Below are 18,873 nucleotides of genomic sequence, written 5' to 3' on the forward strand. Positions count from 1 at the left end.
ATTCTCTCAAGCTGTTCAATAACTTACGCCCATATTTTCAATATAGCTTAAACGATGCTGTCATATTCAAGACTTCACACACATCTTCACTCTTCTTAACAATGGTAAACACTGAACAAACCGTTTTACTTCCCTCAAACTCAAATTTGGTAGCATTCGACTAGAAAGCTTGTATAATAATAATAACAATCCATTTGTTTAACTACCGATGTGACAGTCGTCGATGGCACTATGATCTGTTGTAAGGATCGCAACAGAACCCGATAAGTACTGGCCGTATGCCAACGATGCAAGCCTTCATAGCTAATGTTCGCTACTATTCTAGCCAGGTGCGACCTCAGACAGCCGGTCTCCACAAGCGACATGAAACGAAAAGGATCTACACCTAGTTTCGAACTTGAATCCCACATCACAATGGCCCTAAATTTAATAGGCAAATGCGCTACCAGCGTATTATCTCGTGGGGATAGTTTTTACGTTTGCGCCAAATTTCTTCTCACATTCTTCGCGTATGCGAATGGCGGTCAAAACAAACAAGTTATTACGGAACGTTTTTCTTTTCTCAGGCGAAATGACGATGGCCTACGGGAATGCTTAATGGTCCGTGGAGCGTTTTTATTGTTGACGCTCACACAGGAGAATGAGCTACACTGGGTTCGAACGTTCAACACCAATAGCATCGTATAGCGCAAACTTGGCCTCCCTGTACCCTTTACGTCGAGCTCATACTGAACACCCGTATGAGGCAGCTTATATATCGTGTAGGCGGTGTATAGACCATATTTAGGGTATTTACGGCTTGGTTCCCTCTTTCGATGAAAGGGTCTCGCGCCTTTATTGATCATCAATGTCGTTCTTCGAGGCCAGTACATCCAGCGTAAAAGCAGCCGATATATAGAACGCTATGTGTATGCACGGAACGGCCGAAACAAAGGGTGAGAGAAAAAATTGAAGCTTTGGTTATAAGCGATGATTCGCGTCGATGACCGTTGCCTACCTATAGAAAGTGAAGGGAGTGCTTACGGCCATGGGGTCCGTATCTGGAAATATCGACGATCTAGAAATAACAAAAAATAACCGGGTATAACTTTTCCTATTTCTCCTGTATGAGATATTTATTTGCAAAATACATATCTATTTATGTTCATAAAGGGGCTATAATTATGTTATTCTACGTAAAACTGCTAGAGACAAATTGAATTTTAGACAAGCAACAATCTAACATTACTTGTTCATAGATCATTTTTACTACACTTTATTCGTCTATTTTATATGATATTTGTTCCACACGTAAGTTTACGATGCGTACGTCGTAAATAGTGAACACTAACGGAACATACTCAGCTAGCCATCTATATCTGTAATATAATGATTTTGTCCGTTCTCGTTTCCCTAAACCTGTAATACGCTTACAAATACACTCATATTGCCTCCAGGTAACATGACTATATAACGTGAAAAAAGCACTGCTTCCCTTCAGAGAACTATAATTACATAAGACGCAGTGGTTGGTTTATTATAGATTATACAATTCGTTCCACAGTGTTCTCTTTGGATAACCATCAGGCAAGGGCCAACAACTTAGCCCATTACGGAAAGTTGTTTTAGATTCATTCCAGTAAATTGGTACTGAAGGTATATTATTCAGAAAGATAGATTGTTAAAGACTTGCGCCTTTCTTTTGTCGACTCAGAATGGGGCGCTGAAGGAAGTCTTCTAGTCACCTCGGTGCAACTTGGGTCGAAGTATGATTCCCGACAAGATACGCTATTGTATAGCCGTCGATGCTCGCTGTCGAAGAGTTCTCTTGCGGTAACTGCGTTGGATCACCGTCGACCCCTAAAACCTTCGATCGTAGTACGGACAAACTTTAGAGGCTGTTCCTTGTCCCGGCCCACGACTGCACGCAGACAGAAAAAAAAAGTGTTACATTGCAAGTGACGTTTCGCATCGTAATGATTGGTCACTGATAAAATATTTAGACTTTTTTTTTTTGTATATGCTTAGTTTATATTATATTTATTTGTTTAAACCTCCTTTCATTAATTCTTTTACTGAGTCGCCATATCCCATAAAAACAAAGTAAAGAACCAAGTCCGCACGAAACGCAGTTAGTAGCACCGCCAATATGAAGGGATCGAACGGTTTTTGTCGAACTTTTATGAACAATCCTGTGACAACGAGTCTCGCTGTACGTCTACCTGTAAGTCGAAAACAAACATGGCATTGATTAATCGTCTTCCTCTAAAATGTTCTGAGCCGCGTCTCCTTTGCATTAAAGCGTCACACATAGGCCGATCAACGCGATACGAGACTCGGAATGCAGACACCATCTTCTCATCTGCTGTTACCAATATTTGTTAGGCTACCCGTTTTCAAACTAAAAAAGTACGGTAGCGCAACGAGATATTTGTTAATCTGTATAGCGAGACCTGCGCAATCCTCCCATTCCCCTTGTCCGAATGTAATTAAAATTTTAAATCACTTCATACGTCCGCATACGTGCGTCGTGATCATTAAAGTTGGGGGTATCAAAAGCAAACAACCTATTGTACAGTTGAGGTACGTCCGATAACTGTAAATTCTTATCTGAAAGCTCGGATAGTTGTGCTCGAATCAGTATTACCATACGTATATATATATAGGAGCCAGCTTTCCGTTACAACACTGATAAAATCAGTTGAAACTTCCAACGGTGAACTGAGTTAAATCGGCAACAACGAGTTTATCCATTTGGCACCTACTCGGGTCTGAGCAATGATCGGATTGTCATTATGCCGCTTGAATGCGCCACGTCTTGGCCTTTTTTTGCTAGTCAGACGGGGCAAAGGTAGACTTCAGTGGCAGTTATGCGTCAGTACCAACTATATAAAAGGGAATTATCATGCTGACACGCTTCCGTAGCAAAAAAAAAAGTGCAAGGATTTAAATACGAGTATCGCAGCCAAAGGACAACCTAATGTTACTATAGGAAAAAAGGATTCGCCAGTGTTACTAACGCGACTGAACGACGCCAAGGTTGAAAATTCGGAAAAACTTGACAGTCAGTAACAGCTGCGTTTTGTAGCAGAATATAAATTATCAAAAGAAAACTAAGCGAACGCTACTTAAAAAATAATATACACAGAGCTCAATTTGTTCTGCTAATGATATTATTTCATAGGTCTAAAGATGATGTACAAATATTGTCACAAGATGTTGTTTCAAATTCGATTTAAATCATACTTTAACAATAAGTTACCTTAAGGTAACTCGTATTCAGTGGCCCTTGATAGCCAATAAAACTGTCAAGCTGTCAAGTATCAAAAGCTTCCTTAAGCTAACCTCACCAGGTACAAAAACATTAAAATTATCGACTCCTACAACGACTTGAATGAATTTACTAGTATAATACCATTGAAATATTAAATCAACCACGTACCACGTGCATCGTTCAAATGCACGTGGAACATCATCTAGAGAGCTATTTTCTAGAAATCGTCGGGATACAGGGTGCCCACGACAATGCGCAAAGGGAGGCTCTACTTGAAAATATCTACATTTATAAAGCCACGAATTAAACAGCGTCATCTGTCGAACGCATTTGCCTGTTTTAATAGCTCATTAGTAATTAAAATCACGATATACTCCGAACACATGCTGATCTTACCCACATACGGGATACACTGTTTAAATCTGGACAACCTTCGGGGAGCACGTCGTCGTAGGAAGCATGCGCTTTGTCGGATATCTTTGTTCTAGTACCATCTTGCCAGTCTTTCTTAAAATAAAACTTCAGACCTATCTGGGTGGAAACAGGAGATCCTTTTTCAGAATGTAAGCGAAAATTAGGCCAATATCTTGGTACTGGGCAAACTTCTACAGAAACCATCGACTATTTTAACTGCTTAACATCAACAGTCTACCCGGTCGGCGGTCTTCGTGGGGCATCTCACGAGTCCGAAAAAGCTTTCCATATGCCAAGATGGAAAACCCTTGACAACAAATAGCCTAAAGAGGTAAACGCTCATAGAAAAACTTCAAAACGCGTATTTAACAACGCTGATTCATCGATCGGTAGCTTAGGTTTTTTTTTTTTTTTTTCGGAAAACTCGTTTCGAGTCACGTGTCGAAAAATCTGAGTCTACTCTTCGTATCATTTGAATCACACAAATACTTTTTAAAGACGAAAAAATAGATGGATGTTCTCGTTGCGGTATTTACTGACACAACTTTAGCCACGAACCATTCGGCCATTTTCGTTTCTTCTTGGAAGAATATTTATACACGCAATTTAGACGCAAAGCTCGGTTAGAGAAAAGCCGTTGTTCTCGCCATTACCCGAAGCTTTTTTCTAAGAAACATGAACTAGCATCACCTAGTCGCACATGCTCCGTAAAAATGAAGCCGTCATAAAAGAAATATAGTCGTGTGCCGAATAAATCTGCCAAAACTACTGCGTGGGATAGAACACTATGGGTCTTTCGGTAAAACGTTTAACCGAAACAAAAGCACGCTGACGCTCAAAACTATCATCGTTATCGCATGCTGGTAACGTGTCTACCTATTGAACTTGAGAACAAATGGTGGTCCAACATCGGAACCCGGCGTGGACACAGTTTGCTTCGTGCAAGTAGCCAGCCGTCTGGGGCAATGTTGGATGGCAGTAGCGGACGTAAAGTTCGAAACATCCACTGAAGTTCGAAACGACATTTTTGATAACTTGAACCTTGGCCGAAAATTGGGCATTTTGCAGCCTAGAGTGAAATACATGTGTAACGTGTGTTGAAGTTAAACTTCAACGAGTGTAGATATCCTACTGATCAATCGCGCCATTAGTGATTACCGCCAAATTCGCGAATTTAGCGTGGCAAATCCTTAAAATAACTTGCAAGCAGTTGAAGTCCCGATTTATCGGTTCCGAAAGGAATAGCGAGCAGATTTAATAAACGCATGCGTGAAGGTGTTTTTGTCGGCACAGCAAAAAAGGATCGCATAAATATTTCTGTTCAGTTAGATGCAGATACGTGATTTAAGTTTTGTCCTAATTTATGTCGTACACCCGATACCAATATATCTGATTTATCTGTTCACACTACAAGTCGACCAGAAACGCGAAATAGTCCTTAATTGATTCTTCCCTTGACTCCTCTGCCGTTTACTGTTCCTTTTTTCTTTTTTTACTTATAGAATGAGACCCTTATTACCTATGCTCGACATACAGGACCCTTATTTGGTTGTATAGACTAGTGTCGGCACACGCTACTGGGGTTAAAGGATAAACATCTTTAAAATAGCTCCTCCGTAGGCAGTTTCTACGGCGGACGCTTGCCAGGATTGCGATCACTACGAGATATTGCCATAAATCGCCGTCGTAGTCAGGAGTACGTTGGTCCTATTGAATGCTGTAGTACAAATGCAAACCACAAAAAATCCGTTCCATAGACTATTGTCTATTAGCCAATCTACTATAGGCAACAAATGTGTTACAATATGTCCGTCAATTCGGTGCACAACATCAAAGGCAGTAACCAACAGTCGCCGCTCAGCCAGCATCAGAAATACGTGTAGTCGTTTGGCAGCGATTCAGTCGTTGACGAAAATGGCGCGGAATAGTTTACGTAAAGTAATTACCTCAACTATCGTAGCTGTATAACCTTCTACCTGCCAAAACTATAGAAAGAAAGACGGAATATGCAGATATGGAGATGTTTTGTTTGTTTAAAGGCAGGATTATTTTGATTTGTTATTTTCGTATTCTGTAAAAACAAACAGATGTAAAGGAAACTACGTAACTCGTAAAAGAGTGGGTGAAACTTGCCCCAAACATTTTATTACAGGTGTCTCACGAGGGAAAACGACTATCAATTACCGTTATCTTAAGTAAAACGTGTTCTATTGTTTATCTTGCGCCTAGGTACGTGTCGAGAGAAGAAGCATTCCTTTACTCCGTACATTTGGGGCTAGACATAGCTTTAGCAATGAAGCGTTATTCTAACTGAGATTAAAGTATTGTCGCCAACAACGCTTTATCCTTTCCCTCATCTAACAGTACGTTGATTTTGGTGCATTGTTCTCTACACCGTCCTCTGCTAGAGACCTGTATATCACAAATTCGTGCTCCCTTTTCTGGGCTCGAACAAGACCTTGTTGGCCTGGCCTCAAGGTAGCTCAGCCTGAAGATGGCCTAAAGTTAAACGAAACTCGTTACTGCCTTCTGGTCGTCTCCTATGCCGTACCCACTCCGATGTTCAGTTTGACTCAGTTTGTGAACAGAGGCATCCACGAGTTCAAAGAACAATTACACTTGGTCCTTGTAATATCTACAGTAAGAGCATCGGCGACATCTATTTGTCTACTCTCTATAGGCTTGAATGTTTCCTGTGCTTAGACCCGCGTTTAACCGCCACAGCTTTCTTCCCCTTGAAACGCTTTGTAATTAACCATCCACTTTGCTGCGATATTGAGGGGTAAGCCTATGTGGATAGACGCATATAGGGACATAGGCCATACGAGCGCGGCAAAGGGGCTTTCGCTCCAGGTTACCTGTCGTCGAAGAGCGCCAGACGCTTGTCATGAGGCAGCGCCTCTTCGTGTTCTCCGTATATTCGCGTCGGCAAAGATGGCAGACGTCAAACTTCAAAGTGAGTTAGGAATCACTTAACAGCGAAACAAAAGAGACGGAATCTTCGGGGTAGATGGGGAACGCTTGGCAAAAAAAGGCGCCAACATTTTGTGGTTGAACAAATTTAGAAATGGCTAATGTCATATATATGCCCTAGTCTAGAAGACGAGGGCCAGTGCCGACTCTGCCATGTCGTCATTGTCTTTTACAATGAACGCCTTGATTCGAGGAGGTGTAGGCCACGCAGAAAGTATTGGTAGAGAGGTTGCTTTCGACCGCCTGTAAATTGCCTAACCAATCCAATCATTGTACTGCCAGCCTCGCGAATGGACGACTCCGCTGAGTTTAACGCTTGTGGCGCTCGCAGGGGCAATAGCGATCGTAATGGTCTGCCACCGATATTCTTAAGTAACTAAAGAAAAATAGAATGCATTGACAGGAACTAAGGGGATTGAGAAAGTACTACAAGAAATAGCGATGAAGCGGAGATTTGATTTAGGCAACACGATAGAGGTAGAAAATATATGCGAATAGTAAATGTAGAGAAGAGAAGATAACAGAAGATGAACTTCGGTAAATATCCTTCGTCGAGGTTCGCAACGAAATTCGTCGCTTCGGCGACTCGGAATTTCGACACTACTAAATATTTTAAAATTCTGTGGACTTTGATTTTGACATACGCGTTTTCGAGTGTGGCGCATGTACGAGGACCGCTAATGGGTTTTGGTATCGAAAATTTGGCTAGCCAAGAGATTCGCAAAACGAGGAAGTGGAATCACTGAATAATCAGGGAGATGTCTTCATGACATTCATAGCTATTTAATGGCAGATTATTATGCGCAACTTTGGATTGTTTCAATATACAATGAAGGCAATATGTGTCGTAAGCTATTTGTTTATTGAGCCAATAGCTATAAACATTGTCGACATAACACATCAAATCTGGAATCAACATAGTTTTATGATCGTTACGGAAATGTTTAAAAAAGGATCGAATGTTAAACTTGTAGAAAACACATCCTATCCTTCAGTGCCCCAAGTTGTGTGCCCTTCGAAACTCTTAATTAGGATGAAACTGTACTCGTTTGCTCCGGCACCGAATTCTGCGCTTTACTGCCACTTCACTCTTTTAAACTACCATCTCAGCATTCACGGAATAGCAGCTAGGATCTTAGAGTCAGTCAGACCACTAGTATACATTCCAACCAGAAAGGACAAACGCTTACGGGATATCGAAGAAAACAGTGTCGATGTGTAACCGTACGATCAGCAGCATCGAAGAAGTCGAGTGGCATTTGTTGCACCCCGACTGTTGTACTGACCGCTGGACGTCTGAACGACATTGGAGCGTCGGGATGACGTTACATTGCTTCTGGTTCCGGCCCGCCACTTTTGTCCTCTTCCCTGGACGATTTAGCAAAAAATTAACAAGCAAGCCAGCAACGACTCAACGGCAGGAGCATCAAGAGCCTTCAGGTAGGGGTACACTAAAATATAGTAGCTAGAAACTAAGTGATAGCTACTGCCTGTTGACTGCCGGTCTGGATCAGTAATAGGTTATTTGGGTCTAGGAGCCGTAAGCTCCCCCAGGTATTTAACGGATCCAACTCCAGTATCTGAGTGCACCCCTTTCAGCCATTGTCGCCGAAGCAGGTCGACAGCAGCCACGTACCGTTCCTCTCCGACTATATCAAGGGTTCTCCAGTCAATTTGGTACGTGACGCTCGAACTGTCTGACTCCTTCCGCCTCGCGTCGGAACGCAACCCTGACTTCCTCCGGTGTACGGGCCAGCGCTGATTCTCCTTCTCATTCTCTTTATTATAAGTGTCTGCCCACTATGCCGTCAGATGGAAGGCCAGCGCAAAGCTCCGATTGTCCATTGTCTTTGGCGCTGATTGCTGTACCTCACCATGGCACTGGTTGTTGTCTGTCTCTGTCGCCGGCTGTTTTCGTCTCTCTTTGAAAAAGAGAACCCCGCTAAGTTCTCCTAGGTGCTCGGAAGGGCCAGTTTAGGAGGGGTAGCGATGCTACTACTCTATGTATTACGAAGAAAGGGAAGATGGGAATTTAAAAGCGAACATATGGCTGGTTGAGGTGGGCAGCGGTCTCGGTAGTTGTTCGCCACAAGCAGCTTCTATTCAGCAGCTCAAAAGGCTACTAGGTTGGATATACGTGGCCAAGCGTCCCCATCGAGCTTATTGCTGGCTGGGTTATGTCTATGGTCCGCTTTGTGCTACTGATTGCGGCTGAGAGCAGAAAGCCTGATCAGTTTGACACACATATTATAACTAAAACGTTTAATCGAACAGGAATTACCTGGGTGCTTTTGTTTCAGGCTGATATGTAAGATGTCTTTGATGTCGAGGATATATATTCTGTTACCTAAATGGTTTAAAATGCAGGTCTCTAATTATGCGGGGATTGAAACGGCATAGCTAGCAATAGAACATTAAATAGCAGATGTTTGGAAACAAGCTTTTAAATCAATTATATCAGTTTGGTCGAGCTAAGCTTTCGTTTCGGTTTGTGAGATTTGAAACACGTTCCACTGTTGAAGCTTATACTTGTAGTGGCGCAGTATCGTTACTGATCACTGCAAGCAATCGTCGAATTACTCAAAAATACGTCGAAAGTTCCAATAGAAGAAAAACGGTGTAAATTGTAGCATTGAAGATGAATCTCATTAAAAATCTGTTTTTATAAGGGTATACCTGTTATTGCAATTGACAAACTTGAATAACAACTGACCTAACCAAATAGGAAATATATATATATATATATACTAAGTACCCGGCACTTGCGTAGCGATTCCGCTGTATGTTTCATTTTGTCGTTATCTCGTCTGGCCTTATAATATAGGCACAAGAAGTAACAAAAATGTGAAGCAACAAAGTACAAGAAAAAAACCGCAAGCAAAGGCACGAGACGACATTAAGTCAAACTCTATTAAAAATGTTGAAATGGTGAGGTGCTTTGTTTTACATGCAGGCTGACAGCCAAAAGAAAGCAACTCTATTTCATTAAGTGTTCAGTCGTCTTGCGAAACTATCCCTATAAATATCTATATATATAAATATATATATATATATCTATAAAAATATCTCTAAGCAATTGTTCTATAAATATATATACATTGTTTAAAGATGTATTATACAAACATGATTTAAAGTGGTAGCTACACAGGGGCGTAAACCGGCTTTTTGGTTGTTTTTATTGATTATTCTTCATAACCAGTTTCACTGTGAAACAATGGTGGTCACGGCGGTCCCCGTAGAGACCATTACAACAAATGTACGGAACGGGTCCGTTTAATGTCAAGCAATCTTTACTACGAAGCTTAGACTTTAACTCTGCCTGCTGTCGCTTATCTAACGAAGAAAATTTTCTATTTTCTAAATTCGTTTATTACAAGAAAGTGGATACGATAGAGCCTAACCTTTATTCTCTAATTCAATTACAGATTCCCATCTACTGGTTAAAGCAAACGATATGTAAAAAATTTCGACAGTTCCTTTCCATACTCTGTAGGCCTCGTTAAAAGCAGTCTATGGCAATACAGTTGTTAGACAGTGTGGCACTGTTCGCATCATTGGCACTCGCCGACCCGTTTTTTGTCTTGTTTTTTTTCTATATCTTTTTTGAGCGTTCATATCAATATCCTTGGCCTATTACCTGTCGTATATGTTTCTGTATGCATTTAGTCAGATACTCAAGGTCAGTACCTAGTGTAAGAAGGCATACGAAATGGATTATACGACATATTACCTATTTCTAAGTGAAATTTAGTATGTACACGTATTACCGGCTGTAGTCATTCAGCTAATGAGTGTCTGCTCATTCTTGTCAGTAAGCCACACGACCGTCTAACCCGATGTCAGCCTGGCATCTACTATTTTCACCGCCTGAAACGTCGATTTCCTCTAATTCTCTATAATTCCTACGCATTTTTCTAATCCAACCCTTCCCAGCCCATTATTTCCTATTATGACCCCTAAGTCCAGTAAAGGGGTCGTTGCGTCCGTCATTGTCATCATACCCATCAAAACGATGTACTAGTTAGTAGTAATTTTCATTGTTGTTTTTGGTCGTTGTGAATTGTGTTGCCTTGTCTCGTATTGGCCTGCACTGATGACAAATATGTGGAACTCGTTAGCTCTTCGCCAACCTATTTTCGTCTCCCGAAAAGTGACAGGACAAAACAGAGCAAATCACAGCAGAGCTAGCTTGAGTCCAGATATTACCACGCAGAAATACCACCAGTCCAAGACCGTTCACGATGCATTTACGTAAGCGCACACAAACCACGAGAGTGAAGAAAATAAAGAGACGTACTACTGGAGCGGAAAGGACGACATTCGACAAGACGTCATTATGCAGCAGCCTGCGAAAGGCCCAACACGAGCCGATGAAGCTAAAGGGATGTCGTGTTATTTAGTCCTATTCCGCGGTGTGGCGTAATAGTGACTCAAGGTACGTCAGCTTTGACTGACATGTCAATAATTGTTTTTCTCCTCAACGAAACGGGATGTTGCCGGTGCTGGGGCAATAACAGCCTAGAATAAGGAAACGAATATCCAGTTGATAGAGCGAAGTGGACTAGCGATCGTTCGAGAGGGCTGTTGCCCGCCCTTTTTGAAAACTGGATATCCATCGTGTTGCATGCACGAGTGCGTCCGCTTCATAATGTTAGTATCCACAATTGCTTGTTAGTTAATTTTTTCCAGCATCCCTTGGTATCAGCGGCGCAACTGCGCCCTTCATTGTCGAATGATTTGTTACATTTTTGTGCTTGTTAGGGATAACTATATTCCATCTGACGTTAAGTACACTTACGATATATAACAGACAATATATTCGGACGCAGGTGGGTCGCGAGATATATCAACGACGTGAAACCAAATACGAGAACCGCCTGTGTCTCCAGCAATAAAAAAAATCAAGCTTATTTGCTGGAACTCGCACGTGCAGAAATACTTCTGACTTTAGATAGTTCCGTCGCTATTCTGAGCCTAATATCCAGTACACTCTGTCACATCTAACCAAAGGGATTCAGAATAATATAAAAAAAATCACGACACTATAGAACGCATGATTATTATTATCTAGAATAATCTAACACAAGTTAACTCGATAAGCAAACGTTGATATGGTTGAGTAAAGAAAAACACCAGGACGATACAGGAGATGAAAACGATATTACGGCGCTCAGAGTCTAATAGCCAGAACATTAACTAATCAGTAAAATGTCCCAAGTTCAGCTTTAGTTACGAATTTTTCCAAACGGTTACTTTCTTTTCCTGGACGATACGCGCTGTCTCCGCGCCGGATTTCGAATCCAAACCAGATCTATTACTAAACAGATTACAACTTTGCCGTTGGTCGCTTGACGTCAACCCGAATTACGTGTGGCATAAGCGCCAGTGACACAAACGTTGGTCTGATGAAGTGTTGATACATCAATCTTATGTGGCACGATAGCGCATCACTTATATGAATTACACATGTTACATGCGATTAGATCTCGGCTGGTCGCATCGTTAAGGCAGAATTGGGCTAGAGTCCTAATCATAGTGTCTTTACCACTAATTGTCTACCTAGGACTCCCTGGGCTGGCCTTGCCATGATTGATCAGTCCGATCACTTTGAAAACAAGATAATCTATAAACAGGTCTGTTCCGGTGTAGAATCAAATCATACATAAAGTTTAGGCCGAGTTAGCGGCCTCATCTAAAGGGCAAAGACTGGCCCCCTCACTTATCTATATTATGATCACAGCTTTATAGATGCCCGATAGTTCATTTCAATTCATTTCTACATAATGCTGTTAGATCTGCTCATAGCTTCGCATTCATGATAGTCCTAGCGTAAAAATTGAGACTGTAACCCTACAATATTTACATTGTTTGCTAGATGCTAACCTTAGTTACCATTTTATCAGATACTCCAATAGACTATTCTATGCATTGTACAATACAAATATTTGTTAGAGATACAAAATACTGATCTGGCCGATGCTTTTCACCGATTCGGAATAACATCGCTTACCAAGTCTATAATATCGATAACACTACACAAACAAAGAACAATATACGTGTCATCCAGAGCCAAATAGTCTTCTACCCTTTGCCTTCGTAACGAGCTGACTTCGTATACCTCAAATCATCTGCGCTTGTGATACACAATACCTACAGATATGTTTTCACGTACGCTCGTCCACATAAGGAAACTTCTACTTTACTAATTTCAATGAGAATTTAGCGCAGCTCCACCGGCCCTTGTTACGTGCACATTGTCAAGAACAACCCGGAACATTTCCTGAAAAGGGACCCTTGATGACGCTGGCAGGCCTCAGTGACCTCTACTGCCCCATTGCAGGTCGATGTTTTTCAGTTTACTGTGCTCCTGCACCGTTGTCGACCTTTCTTGCTTCTTGTCTAACACTAATTCCAGTCTAGCGACAGCCTGATTCTCACCTGCACTGCAGCACTATATAACCTGTCTTTTTTTCGATGCGTTTAGCTGCTATTACTGCCTTGTGGATAAAAGATTGATCTTAACTCGACGTCGTTCCGACCACTAGACGAGCCAGGTGTGGCCAATGTAGGTGATTTCTTCTTTTTCCGACCTGTATGTTCGAAGACGGCTCAGATCTTCCCACACGGTCTGTAGCCGTCGTGGACATAGTGAACGACAGATGTTAAACCCCAGCGAGTAGAAGAGAACCGATAGAAGTATTACTTGAGTGTAAGTTCAAGATGCCCCAAAGACCGGATAGAAGCCAGACGCCATCTAATATTTTTGCTTTGTATCGTTACGACCTTATTCTTTGTTAGTGACGCTATGACCCAATTAGACAGGCCAGGGATGGAAATTTTCAGGTAATATGTACGCTGTGTTTGCTTAAAGGCGATTAATTAAGCATTTAGAATTGAGGGGAACAGTTCTCTGAGTTTGAAACTTTTTAATTGTGACATTCTCACATACTTCTAGCGAATCGTTAAATAGGGTGATTCGGGTTTTTTTTGCTATTGCTAATAATCATCTCCAGGTCAGGAAGATGTGAAAGATCGCTTCGGTATTGCTTTCTAGACAGGCTTCAAGATGAAAGGGCCTTCAGTGTATTTATCATTTTCAGTTTATTGACAAGTTCTGCAAGTTCCGTAGATAAATATGTCCTTGGAATAACCCATTTATAAACGACTTCAAGGTAAATTGGTTGGGGATGATACTTTTACAAAAAAAAATACTAATTACCTTGCCAAGTCTCTACGCGTTCAGATTGAATAAACAAACTGGCACCCGACGACTCCGCACAGCGTCGTCTCATGTAATACAATACGACAGACCCAAACAATCGTTGCAATCGAGAGCAATGAAGCGTCCGGATTCGCAAACCTACCCTTAAATAATGCATAAACGACTTCTTCCATGCCAAATACCCGAGGCGTAATGCCACGCGTCTAGACTCAGTTATTTTAAACCTTTCCACAAAATGATCTAAGATAAAACCCGAGAGGTGTCGTTTTTTTAACAGTACAATGCACGATGATATCGTAAATATTTAGCTTCAGAAGAATCGTAATTTCGAAAAATAATTGACTGCACCTAGTCCTTAAACTCAAAGGTATTCACTGCCCCTTTTCTTCAACGGTCTTGTCTGCACCTGTGTCACTATCTTGTAGCGGGATAACTTGAATTAAATGCCGCAAATGAACGATCTTATATTAATTGCAAATTATACTTACTATTGTACATGTTAAAATCGTACAAGAAACATCCATACATATGAAACTAACTTGGACCGGCACTTATTTCGCCTTATCTACTACTTACCGTTCGTGAACGAAACCGGCTGAATCTCGCAAACTATAGCGCTAGTCTATATATATATATATATATATATATATGTATATATATTTCTGTCTAGCGCGAAAGTTTCGCGTTCACGTTGCGTATATATTTCGCTCTAGCATTTCTAGGGCTATTATCTTAACGATTCTAATAATACGATTACAGTTGTGCTGATAGTCCACATAAGTAACAAGCAACTCAAGTTCGAAATTACCTTACCCTTTTGTCTTTGCGCAACATGCAAGGCATCACGCCATTTTGACTCCGGTGGTTTCCTAGAGGCCTGAGGATTCATATTTCGACTTGGGGTTTAACAGGCGTGAGAATAGTGCTTTCTGATGGAGCTATGGCTTTTTCAAAGCAATCGTGACAGGTACTTTTGGATTACTTCGAAACTTGCGGCCACGCGTATTGATACCAGTTACGGTATAAGTGGTTGCGATTATGTTCCTTAACGACGCTAAAGCCGTAGCGAGTCGTTTGGAGTAGCAAAAATAAAACAGGTAGGTAGCGACACTGGCCGAAACCGACGAAAATTGGGTTTTACCAAGTAGAACCTGTTGAAACGTTACAGGCCTGGTTGGTACATCGATCACACATGAGCACAGCAGCTGAACCCATTAAAAACTCGTACAATCACACGCTGCCGAGTTCTGACGAGACCTATTTTATCAGGTAATCGAATGTCGATGTACAAACGTCGATTTCAAAGTTGAAATTAAAATAATAGGATATTTATTATGGGAAATGATTTCGAAGAAAGGGTTATCTTAACATGGCTGGCTAACCTTTAACAAAAGCTCAACTGGAAGAAAATATTCGTTTCGGTTAAATGATTGGTAGTGGACTCCTGTTACTTTAATTTTGAGATGAATAACGTTGCAGCTGAAGCACTGAAATTTGCGATTTTCTCGCAAAGTCGGCTTTTTTGGCCGAAGCAGAAATCATTCGATTTCTTTTTGTAAGGTGGAACTATCGCAGGTTTTGTCCTGAGCAGCGGACGAGCGTTAAATTGATGATTGCCTCAAAGAGCCCGAAGAAAGGAAGAAAACGTAATCATTATGCCTTTTATAGTTTTCAAATTTACGTGTATTTCTGCTCTAGTCAACACGTACTTGAGGTATTTAAAAAAAAACTGATAGTAATTTTATCGAAAACATCAACTTTATTCCGATTTGTACCTTGTGCGCAGTTCTAGCTGGAAGCAAATAAGTACCGGTTAGGATTTTCTCATTTTTCGAATTTTATGAGAAATTAACTTAAGATACAACAGTTGTGCGGTGCGGGTCCCTCTCCCACTCGACGTACTCGTCTATTGTAAATGAAGTAAGTAGAGGCAAACACCGAAATATACGTAGACGATACAATTATATGAACCCTTGCAAAATCTCAGCTAGGTTCAGGTCAGCTCAATGTGCTTAAAACACTAACTGACTTATGCACGCATCCATCTGCTCTGTGCACAATAAATCTGCTTACTACATCGTAGAGGAGGCTCAGGAGAATTGCTTTGCACATTTATCTCAATGGAGTAACATAAACAAAGACTGAAATCTAAGTTTCATTTAGCTTTGACAAATGTATAGTGTCACACATATATGAAGAGCCCTTACTAAGGCCAGCCAGCATAGTTTATTCATACTCAGTTTCATCACAGTTCGTGTCACACGACGACCCCATTCCTGGTTGACCGTCTGCTGGAAAAAAAAACTGTGAGAGAAAGGTTCGTTTATCCGAGCTGTATTTAGGCCCTAAAGTTATCCGAAATTTTCGTCCACATCGACCAACACAAAGAGTATTAGCAAACACCATTTTTGCGCTCGGGGGTTCGAATACCTCACTGCTACCGGATCCCAGACACCAATAACAAACGTGTCTTGTAGCTGTATCCTCGACTACTGTCCACAACTTCAACACATTACCGGAAACCCACTTTGCGGTCATCTATAGGCAACTTCAAACGTATTTTTTTCGTTTTCCTCTCTCCAAGGGCAGTCGCATCGGCATTGCGCGTTCGCCAAAGGACGTGATTATTACCCAGCGTCCCGGTCTATTTTAGACTTCTTGATTTATCGTGACTGTAACGATAGATCTTATTGATGTTAATGCTACAACTGCCATTTCTGCCGCAGCCCCGGTTCCTGCAATTACTGCTGGCTATGGCAGTACCTTATTTACTTAAAAAGAGAAAATGTACGTGGCGAAAGAGGGGCAAACCGAAGCGAGATGGCCGCGGCAAAAACAAGCAGCAACAGCAAGATTTCGGCGCGAAAAAGCAATATAAGCGATGCCTGACTTTATCATAGTCTGCTTCTGCATTGGTCGTCAAGCGAATATCAAAGGCTATCGAACAAACTTGTTCTAGCGGAGCTGTGCTCTCTTGCCAAGCACCAGAAAAACTCCCCTGCAAGCGGCTTGTCACGTGCGATACTAGGATCGTCGCAATGACAGCCTACTAGTGGCGCTGGCGGCGATTCGAAGCTGTGTGAACGTTAGTACAAGCTAACCCTCAACCGAACAGATAAACAAACAGGTGATGGAAGCAAAACAAACGCTTATAGTACGGCAGTCCCTTGGTGTTTCGTACAGGCCGGGAGCAGCAAGAAACGTGGATGTCTTAATACCACGTTTTGATCTTGTCTGTGGCGTATTGTGTGCCACGTATTTCCGAATTGTTTCCTTATCCTTGTCCCTCTTTGGGGGATTAACTATCCAGAAGCCGTTTCATGTTTCTCTGGCGTTGCTAGCAGCACGTATTTTCATTCTGCGACGGTGTCGGCTGTCGCCGATGCGTCTGCGAAGGTAAGGATAAGCACGGGGCACTCGGTATACTGGATTGCTTTCGATGTTTTTTCCGCGTTTTTCGTACCTGCCGAGCCAGATAAGCAAAATTAAGGCGAAAAACATCGTCTTGACATCAACGCCCCATGCCCGTTCAGAACTGGACACGGTGTACATGTTTGGTCTCAGACGCACAGTGGCTAGTACAATCAAACTGTACAGGTACACCGTGCCGATATGATTGGACTACATATAACCTTAGAGATAAGCAAGATCTCTTGAAGCAACAAGAATGGATAAGCAGAGAAAATGGAGGTCTCAGAGGCCTCACTCAGTAGAGTAGTGGCTATGGTGTCCGTGTCACATGTACAGTGAATCCGCAACACCTCAGTTGTTTTAAGGGGTATAGTACATACACACTGAGATTAGCGAAGAACTGACGAACAAGGCTAAGTAGAATACATTGTCTGCCTCGGAAGTAGCCTCGACAGAACGATATTTTTCACAGCAAGCATGACCCATATCTTTATTATATGTATGTATATATTTGCTCGAGCTTTTTAAAAGCTTTCGGGTCTTACTTTCACTTATTCTTCACGTCGGATAGACCGTTTGAAGGCGCATTTTCTGTTCCTGCACCATAACGGTATTGTGTATATCCTAGAGGATGCCCCCGGTCTGGCCTATCGTCTGAGTTTGATGAGGATTATTTGAAGGCAGAAGGAAGATTACAGCTTAATGCAGCGTCTGAATATCTCGCTCAATATTGGGCATCATACTGCCGCAGTTTTTGCATACATTATCATTGGGGATAGGTAATGCCTGTATGTCAACATAAACCAGATGCTGGTGACTCCAGGAGAAAAGCTAAGGTTTAGGATTCAACCAGATCAGATTTATAAGATTGCTGAAACCAGATTTAGTGGAAATTGCTTTTTATAACCTAGACAGTTGATCAGCACGTTTACTTGGCCCAATTGCATCGACTCAACCAGATTATTCAAAAGAAATAACCCAACAAATAGGGTCAGGTCATTGGCTTGTTCTATAACCATGTGAGCTTACACGCGGCAAATATCGTCAGAGTTGCCTCCTTGAACTTTGAGTCGGAGGTCCTGTTGCATGTTCTCCGGATCTTACGCCAACGAATTTCGATTTTCGACGACGATGGGCGATCATCTTTAAGGCCTTACCTTTGACACGGATCAGCAACTCTTTTCCAAAACGAAAGGCGCTACCTTCTGGCGAGATGGTATATATCATTCGTAGAATTCAAAATTGTGATGACGCTTTCTTTTCACTAGGAAATTTGGCAATTTTCTTTCTAATTATATATATTTTGCTGCACAGCTATTGTATCGTCCTATCTAGGACTTGTATAGGTGGTTCACAAAAAATGTAGATAAGTGCTGATGGCGTCGACACCGTAGTTTATTAGAGAAATGGATTTGGTGAAAATAATATAGGAACAAGGACAGCTTTCGAGTTTGCAGAAATCCAGGCTTATGGCGAGATTTTGCAATGCAATTTTTTTAACATGTCGTATTTTTCGCAATGCTATCGTTATTTTCGGTTTTTTACATCTTCTCACTAGACTGGACTAAACGTATAAAAGCAGTTATTGCGCTTTCGTTAG

The 18,873-nt window shown here is 41.6% G+C and overlaps 1 long non-coding RNA gene across 1 annotated transcript in view; it reads left to right on the forward strand.

The window, feature by feature from the left end:
- Window positions 1-18,873, forward strand: part of LOC147755771 (uncharacterized) — a 54,083-nt gene that overhangs the window by 12,950 nt on the left and 22,260 nt on the right. The gene's annotated exons all lie outside the window — the stretch shown is intronic.

This window comes from Varroa destructor, unplaced genomic scaffold (assembly GCF_002443255.2).
Source record: "Varroa destructor unplaced genomic scaffold, Vdes_3.0 BEIS01000004.1, whole genome shotgun sequence".
In the NCBI taxonomy this organism is placed as follows: Eukaryota; Metazoa; Arthropoda; class Arachnida; order Mesostigmata; family Varroidae; genus Varroa; species Varroa destructor.